At 38.0% G+C, this 9,431-nt stretch overlaps 1 long non-coding RNA gene across 1 annotated transcript; it reads right to left on the bottom strand.

The window, feature by feature from the left end:
• Nucleotides 1–549: 549 nt before the first annotated feature.
• On the bottom strand, nucleotides 550–8,706 carry LOC133533103 (uncharacterized). The gene is made up of 4 exons (XR_009801797.1): nucleotides 8,140–8,706; nucleotides 7,058–7,220; nucleotides 3,453–3,627; nucleotides 550–954 (listed from the first exon to the last, which is right to left on the bottom strand). It is a non-coding gene; the product is annotated as an uncharacterized LOC133533103 (long non-coding RNA).
• Between the last annotated feature and the right edge of the window lie 725 nt (nucleotides 8,707–9,431).

Below are 9,431 nucleotides of genomic sequence, written 5' to 3'. Positions count from 1 at the left end.
CTTGATTTGTTGATGAAAATACTAAGGTCACTATATTTATATGCCTTAAACATTTGAGGAATTCCCTCGATTCCTCATGGACCCCATGGTCAGGAATCAATCTTGACGGAAAATTATCTTGAAAATCTAATTTGCTTAACAAACAGCGAAGAGGATAAATCGCCAAACGTGAACAATGCGTTGTTGAAGAGTTCAGAATGGAACTTCATTGGAGTTCATTATCAGCATCCACTTCATCAAATGTGAATGCTTGATTTTTTAAAGAAGATACCAAAATCACTATATGTATGTGGGATGTATAGAAGTAAAACGACCGTTTATTGCTATTGCTGATTTAATACTGAACAAGAGTGGTTTGACAAGGTTTTAGGCGCAAGCGCACTAGTTTATGCATCTATACATACGATGTATGTACCTACATCGTATGTATACACATCAATATGCCTTTAACATTTGAGGAGTTTCCTCAATTCCTCATAGATTCTGCCATCAGATCTCGAGCTTGACAAAAATGTATCTTGAAAACCTAAATTAATAAAATAATAATAATAATAAATAAATCTTTATTGCTTTAAACCTTACATTACAATTCATATTGTAAAATTTTTGCCTAATTGCCTAACAAACATAACGAAGACGACAAATCGCTAAGCGGGAACTATGCGTCGCTGAAGAGTTCCATTCTGATCAGCATCAGCAGTTCCACTTCATCAAATATCACTTTTTTTAATGTAAAGGCTTGATTTGTTTTATAAAATACAAAAATCAATATATGTAGGTATTTGAGGAGTATAAGAATGTTGATAAAAATATTGTGCTGCTCCCACTGCTGCTGGAAGCTGGAGGTTGGAGGGAGACACGGCAGGCACGGAGTGCGGGGTGTAGGCAGAGGTGCAGGGGGCGCAGCGGGGGCAGGGCGTGCTGCTCCCACTGCTGCTGGAAGCTGGTGGATGCCTGTCAATTATAGCACGGTATCATACCCGGATATATGTATCCCACCAAAAACATTTCATGTAAAGTGTTTTGAATGATCAAGCTCTAAGTAACTCAATATTTTGAGATGTAAGTGAACTTTTTTTTCATTCTTTTTGCAAACTTTAAAGGTATACTTAGTGTAAGGCCTGAGTCGACGCTGGAGTTGGGCGTGCAGCGGGGCGGGGCGTGCGGCGTGCATGTTAAACAAATGCAAACGTATAGGAGCGGCCTTAGTGCACGCTGTTCAAATCACTTGTGAGCCCGATGCCACGCTGCACGCCCCGCCGAACGCTCCGCTTCGAGCGTCCACTCAGGCCTTACACTAAGTATACCGTCAGAGTTCGCAAAAAGAAAGAAAAAAAGTTCGCAAAGAGAAAGTAGAAAAAATCTAAACATCACGTTCTGTACTTAGGTAAAAAACGTCTTGCGCGTGTTAGTGACGTGTTTGAATAGGGAATATGACGCAAAACTCTGCGTATGGGGAGCCAATAGCACATTCAGAGGGTCAACTTCGAAATACGAAAATCAAAATTTCGTTATCTGCCTCTCTATCACTCTTGCATATTCGAATGATAGAGATAAGAAGTAGATAACGAATTTTTATTTTCATTTCGCGGTAGGTCCCTGTAAACAAACCGCCTTGACGCAACAATGTCATATTATATTCGCAACAAATTATCTGTTAAAACTTGTCATAAAAACTGTTTAAGGCGTAGTACGTACAAGCAAAGAGAATTTGAAATAGACGTGAATTGTCAATGAAAATTTTGTAGCCACAGTACATTTACTGCCATCTTTAGACACATGATTAAAACTTTTAGAACGCCATTTGACTTTGATTTGTTAAATATCAAAAAGTGGCACCATCTTACCGGGCATAACCCAAAGGTTATGGCTTATGGCGCCATCGCTCGAAACGATGCCGCCATACCTTTGGTCTTTGATCTACTTAGATGGCGCCACTTTTAAATATTTAACTAATTTAACACATATCACTGAAAGAATAAGGATAAAAGTCAAATTGCGTTCTAAATTTTTTTTAACAATGCTCTGGTGGCAGAACATTGCAGTAATACTCCCTATTACAATAGACATTCCATTTTTGAAATGTAACGTATGGCTTGGAAACTCATTAATTGCTTGGGTTAATAAGCCAAATTTCACCCTTATACGTAGGTATGTGCTATCGTGGCTCAGTCGGGAAACCCTCGCTTTTAAAACGCGGTGGTGCCAGTTTGATTCCCAGACATCTATGCGGTATTTTTTTGACTTTTCTTTTTTTTTGGTTGACCAAGCGACTGCGAAGCGCTAGCTAAGCGTCTCCGTTTCACCTTGGACAAAAATGTTTAACTATTAAATGTCCATTTCTATTAGGTGTATTTATCATTTTAGGTCGCATTACTAAACTGATATTGGTATTATTTTGTGAGCACATTCGAAGCAATTACTCCAAAAAGTGTTCACTTGATCAAAAAGCTTTTTTGGAACCCATTATCTTTTTTTTTTATTAACCTATCAAATAATGATTTAGTGAAAAATAGTACTTTTCCAATTACATGTAGGTTCCTGTGCAAAGCACATAGGGATAAATAAACAGACGGAAATTACAAAACTATACGGGGTTCCGTTTTTGCAATTTTGAAAGAAACAAAAAAATGAATTTAACCAGGACTTATACTATTTCTTAAATCAATTTTGGTTATGGAACCCTAAAAATGTGAAATTTACAGCTGAGCCATACAGTTATTCAGTTTTAAGCTTATTAAATTAAATAAGTAATCATTTATTTCAGGCATTTACAGCCCATATGCGTGTTAGTAACATACAAAGTAAAAATAAAAATTCATGTTAAGACTTACAGCTATGCTCGCGAGGTCTACAGCTCACGGAGCCATTCGTTTTTTAATTTTCTAATAATCTTAATCGTGAACTGGTTACTTAAGTTCAGTATCAACGAGAGGCGATAAATTAAACACGACCGAAGGGAGTTCTACTTTTCGAACAAATACCCAAGCCCTGTACCGAAAAAAAAACTGTAAACCCCAAGCCGCTGGAATTTTGTTTCTAAGCAAGATGACTATGGCTTTCTTACCGCAATAAAGTCTTATTATTATATTATATATCGTGGCTAGCGTGGGGACTATAGCCCGAGCCCTTTCGCGCAAGAGAGGAGGCCTGTGCCCAGCAGTGGGGTGTATATAAGTAAGATACCCGCAATAGGGTATTCGACTGTATTTAAGATAAATTATTTCACACCATGCATGAAATAAAGCACCAGTAAATTATTAAAAAAACTAAATAGGATTGAAATATAAAAATGTGCCTTGAAAACCTAACTGCTTGGCAAAGAGAACAAATTGCCAAACGTGAACTATGCATCATTGAAGAGTTCCGTTCTGTTAATCATCAGCAGTTCCACTCCAGCTGTAGACCTCGCGAGCATAGCTGTAAGTCTTAAGATTAATTTTGAGTAATACCTCGGGGAACAAGATGAGTATTGTATCTATCATTCTTTAGAGACGTCATGCACGCCTTTATAACTATTCGCATCTTCCTCTGCAACTGGCAACAGACACGAAGACGTCAGACGCCCGAGGCGCGCGTCCGGCGCCGGCGACTCAGCAGACTCATTCTGGCTGCCCGTATCAGCTCCTGAAAGTTGAGAATTATTTTCATTAGAAACGTTGTTTTAAGCGATTTTAGCAGTGCAACATGAACTTTAATTTACTTACTTTCATAACTACATTGCAATTGACTAATACTCTACTAATACTCGTCAGGATGGCGGGTTAAGCTATGAAATCTTGTCATTGCACTAAAAGTATGCAGTTATATTGCACCTTCAGTTACGTCGTAATCTTGAATGAAAAAGGAAGCATTTTACAAAATACGCTCGTCTGTAGGAATAAGGACTCTTAATAGAATAAATAAATATTATAGGGACATTCTTACACAGATTGAATAAGTCCCACGGTAAGCCAAGCAGGCTTGTGTTATGGGTACTCAGACAAACGAAATCAGTACATCTATTCCTAAAACGACCTAGGCTTAAAAAGGGTACGAAATCACATATAATGCATTTCGGATAAAATATAACGACGATGAAGGGACCACCGAAATTTCGTCGTTATAATCGTAAGTAGTAATAGCCAAAGGTAAAGAGATAAAAACAGATTATATATATAGTAAACAGTATTAGCACCCCGGCCGCACAGGCTTTAGGTTTTCGTTCATGTCATCTCAGATATGGGTGAATATGGTATCGATGCATTCAGTGTAATGCCCTGAACACATTGACATATATCTATGGACGGGTCTTAATGGCAATAAGAATGGGGTCAGTAAAGCGGTGTCACGCACACGAATTCGAGCCAATCGTGCAGTCTAACGCCACAACGCGATTGGTTGATGAGTTCGCATCACGTGCGCGATTGGTCGCGACTAGTTACGTTAGACTGCAGGATTGGCTCGTGAGTGACTCCACTAAACTAGCACCATTCTTAGTGCTCGTAAGGCCCGTCCTTAGATATATGTCAATTCCTGAACACAAATATACGAGATGACAAGCGCGAAGTGGTGGGGGTAGTTGCTGCAACGTCATAAAGTCGGCAGTACAAACTTTTATTTTCCTTTAAGCATACCATGTGGGGTACCAAATGACAGGGCTTTGTCATTAGATAACAAATATATAACATACTGTAACTTTTTCAATACTTGGTCTACTGGTGGACGAATTAGTAGAAAACTTTCAAAAAATTTGGCCTTTTGGCGCAGACATTAGCTGAGCCACTTTCCCTTTCAATTAGTTTGTAAGCAGTATTGTGTACTTTTATTATGTACCTATGTTTAAACTTTTTGAATAAACGTCTTTATTATTTTTATTATTAGGGTGCCTTTCCACCAGAGATGTGCTATGCTATGTTTTCAATCATACATTTGAAACGTAGCTGCAGCTGGAGCTGCGTTTCAAATGTATGAAAACATAGTCTGCATGTTTCCGCCACGGCAGAAGATGTGGTGGAATATGTCCGCAAGAAGATTCGTTATTTATTTTATTTTATTTTATTTTAGTATATGGAAAACCAACAGCGCTATATATATCTAGAACTTCCAGCTGCGATCGCGGCATTACGTGCACTTCAGTCCGTTTGCGGTGCGCGTCCCGCGGCCGCTGCTAGAAACCATCGCGAGCGCGGACTTCTGTTAGTCTGTAAGGTATGTATATATGGGCCATAGTTGCCTGAAAATAAATGATATGTATATGTATAGCATAGCAAGCATAGCACATCTCTGATCGAAAGGTACCCTTATTCTCTTTATTTATTTTGGGTCTTAGGTTAGACATTTTATAATATGATTATAAAAGCAACACAAAAAATCATACAAAAAGAATACAAAATACATATAAACACATAATAAAAAAACTTAACCTAGGGTGCCGCCAGCAGCGAGGCAGGGTCCAAGCTGCCGGTGGTCAAGGCGGCAGAGAAAGGAACCGCCGGACTATCCGCGCCGTGTCTAAGATCACCGCCTTCTGCATCTGACCCTTAATTCAACCACCTAGCGAGAGTCTCTCAAGGTGTTGGTCGAGATTCAGCTCTCTGGTCTTTGCCAATCTCTTGAGGGTGGCTGCGTCTTTTGTATGCGTCCAGTCTTTAATGTTATTTATCCATTTATTTCTAGGTCTACCTCTCCCTCTTTTTCCCTCAATGATTGTCTGTAATGTCGTATTTCTTATTTCTATAGATGTGACCCAGATAGGCTGTTTTTCTTTTCTTAATGATGTTGAGTTTTCTGGTTTCTTCCTCATTCTACGTAGTACTTCTTCATTCGTAATGTGACTGGTCCATGAGATTTTTAACATTCTGCGGTAGAGCCACATCTCGAAGGCAGCAAGTCTGTCTATTGTGTATTTATTCATCGTCCATGCCTCCATGCCATATAGCAGGATGGATATTATGTAGTATTTGACGAGTCTCCACCTCAGTTTGATATTTATGCTTCTATTGGTAAACAGTGATTTCATTGATATAAATGTGTTCCTTGCAATTTCTATTCTTATTTTAATCTCCTGGTCTGGGTCTCAACTTTCATTGAACCACGCTCCTAAATATCTATACTGTTTAACTTTATCTATTGCTTGATTGTCAATTATTAGGTGTGTTGTGTCTGTCTACTCTACCGGGAAATTTGGAAACTACCTATAAATTTAAATCCGAAACGTGAGTACGTTTCAAACGAGTATAGGGAAGGGTATATACCTTCTACCTAGTTGTTATTGACCTATAAACAATAGGTCACCACAGTTGCTATCCATCAGTTGATGTAAACCAAAGATAAGAAAATAAAGCTTTTTGTCCTTTGACGAATGCTTTCTATCAACTTGTTACAAATGGTTCATTAAAAACCCTCATGAAACTTGTACTAAAATATGTTTTAACTATATGCTATAGCCGAATGGTCGCTTCCTTTAGGGTTGGCAACACGCATGTAATATCTCTGGTATTGCAGGCATCCATAGGCTACAGTGACTGCTTACCATCAGGTGGGCCGTATGATTGTTTACCACCGACATGGTATATCAAAAAACCTGCATTTGTTTTGAGCCTATATCTTATTTCAGGGAGAGGTACACAGGTTTCTATAAAATGTATACTGAAGTACAAAGAAGGTTTAATATGTTTATAAATATTTCTTTGAAATTGCTGACATCCACCTGCCATTTGACAATTTTTCTAACCTATAAATTATTTTAATTGAGGTAATCTAAAAAACCTCAAACTGAGGAAATCTGAAAAAAGCGGACTATAATTATTTAAATTAATTAAGGTACATGTGTGGAAGACTGCCTGTCAGGTAACAATGTTGTTACATGACCATTGTAAATTTATCATATCATGCATTATAATTAGAGAATATATATTTTCTAAAAGTGTTATATTTCTTTGTATTAAGGGGATCCACCAACATATGCATCCTTTTGTAGTTTTGCTCTTAAGATTGAGTTTTTGATGGTGTATGACCCATTGACCAGTGACCCAGTCCCTGTTTTTCAGATAAACAGCTATCTTAATGGACTCACCCTAATATATTTTGCAGAAACATGCACCTTGTAGCATACACCTCGCTTTCTCAGCCAATCTCCATATAACCAAGATATTCTATTGAACAAATGGCCCATGTCACTGCTGGATTCAATCTGTGCTCTTCATAATCTACATACTGCTGTCTTTCCCTCATGTAGTCTGCAAAAAAATTAAGTGAGTGTGGGGTAAAACCAAAGCCTGCTAACTTTGACAGCAACAAGTCATTATCAACCAGATCTAGTGTTTTTAAAGTCAAAGTAACCATTATCAGTTTGACTCCTGCTACCCTGCTACCCACTATCCCTACGGCATCAAAAATGCTCAAAATAAGTTTGCATTTAAAAAATCCTTACGTGCTTTCTTTGCTAGCAGAATGAAAAAATAATAATGTATGGGTAAGCTCTATATGTTTTGTCGTTATTTATGTATATATTATAAGAAATATAAGTATGTATATTTATGTATGTATGGTATGTTATTGTATTATATTTGGTTGTTGTTGTTAAAGTAGCACCGCCCACAATCTCTCTGCTTTGCCTAAAGGTTGACTGGTAGAGAATGCCTCATGGCATTAAGTCCGCCTTTTGTACTATAAGGTTTTCTTTTGTGCAATAAAGATTAAATAAATAAATAAATAAATATACATATTATCTGCACTACGTGACTAAGAAGATTGCTGGCCGAACTTCTTGTCGTTAGAACTCTTCGTATCAGTACTGGTTATCACTCAAGTAATTTTATAAATTTCTAGGAATACTTTTAGCTTGAAACAGAGGTGCAATAGCGGCTCCGCCAGCACAATTCTACAGTGCTTAAATACGCACGAGGGAATACCATCCGGACCAGAAGATTTTTTGGCTTGAAGTTGTTGAAGGGCTCGTCGCACGTCTTGTATATCTAGCCTGTCATAACCTGAACCCCTACAGCGCTCTTCTCGGTGCCCGCTGCGACTATTGCGGGCTGCGGCGCTTACCTCCAACTTTCCACACCTTCACACTGTATACAGAGTGAAAAAACCTAGCAAATTCACTACTTGTTTACCGGACAAAGGTTCCATTAAATAATATTTTTTCCGTACCTCTACTGTTTCTTTTAGAGTTCATATAGTTCCAAAAAGATTTAGGTTCTCTTGCCATATGATTTCATGCATACATTACAAATATTAGAGCTCTTGAAAACCATACCTTAAAAATAAAAAGATGATAACAAAGCGTAAAGTAAACCAACAAGTGTCAACACTGTCAATGTCATTGAAAGATGTCACTAGAAAAAACCGATTATTTTTAAACTGTCAAGAGCTCATGTCAGAACGTCCCTACTAATTTTGACAGCTGTCTTAAAAAAAAAAATGTCTCTGGTTTTTGGCTTCCAATTATTGGGATGTACATTATTGGGTCGAGCATTCTCGACCCGTACCAATAATGCGCAGCCCGATAATTGAAAGCCAAGGGACTCAGATTAGTGGACGCGAATTATAGGGTCGTACATTATTGCCCTGTGAAAAGAGTGGCTTCGTATTATCGCCCCGGACCAAACTTGCACAGCCCGAGAATGCTCAACCCAGGAATGTACAGCCCAATAATTGGCGTCCATGATGGACGCCAATTATTGGGCTGTACATTCCTGGGTTGTGCATTATTTGGCTGTGCATTAGTGGCTCCCTTAGCTAGATGCCCTAGATCAATGTTGCCAGGTTCAGGTTGAAGAGAATGATCGTATTTGAGTGTCCAAATCAAAGAATATAATCCTGACGCTCACGTCCAAATTACCGTACCGTTGAAAAATATCGTACGCCTATCAAAAAGACAGTACCCCAAAAGTTGCTTCGAAAATAAGCTTATATTTTCAATATATAGTCAAAGAAAACACAATTTATGTCTCAATTGCGCAAAAATAAGTTTTATATTTGTGTATTCTTGTAATAGTTCCGAACGGTTAACAGACAATTTTGAGTTTTACCAAGGAGCCGAATACCCAAAATTAGCACATTTTAGCCTATTTCTGGGGGAAACTATCATATTTTGCTTGAGATACTAGACTTTTCGGGTGGAATCATAATACTTTTGAGTACAGTAATGCTCTTTGGAACTTACATTGTACTGGAGCCCAAATTATCGTACATGTTAGTTAATTATCGTAGGCCTGGCAGCACTGCCCTAGATTATCTAATTGTGACACGGATCTAGATAATAAGCTGGATAGAGTACACTGGCCAAAAACTGTGTCCACATGAAAAGTCAAACACGAGCCTTGCATCTCGTTCTAATTAGGGTAACCATACGTCATACGTTTGTGGAATATTAAATAAAATAAAATAGTCTTTATTACTTAGATAGGATAGACTTCTTTTTTACATTATATTATAACTCG

The sequence above is a fragment of the Cydia pomonella genome, chromosome 28, assembly GCF_033807575.1.
Source record: "Cydia pomonella isolate Wapato2018A chromosome 28, ilCydPomo1, whole genome shotgun sequence".
Classification (NCBI taxonomy): domain Eukaryota; kingdom Metazoa; phylum Arthropoda; class Insecta; order Lepidoptera; family Tortricidae; genus Cydia; species Cydia pomonella.
Note: the sequence above shows the minus strand (reverse complement) of the source record. Positions and strands in the feature narration are given on the sequence as shown.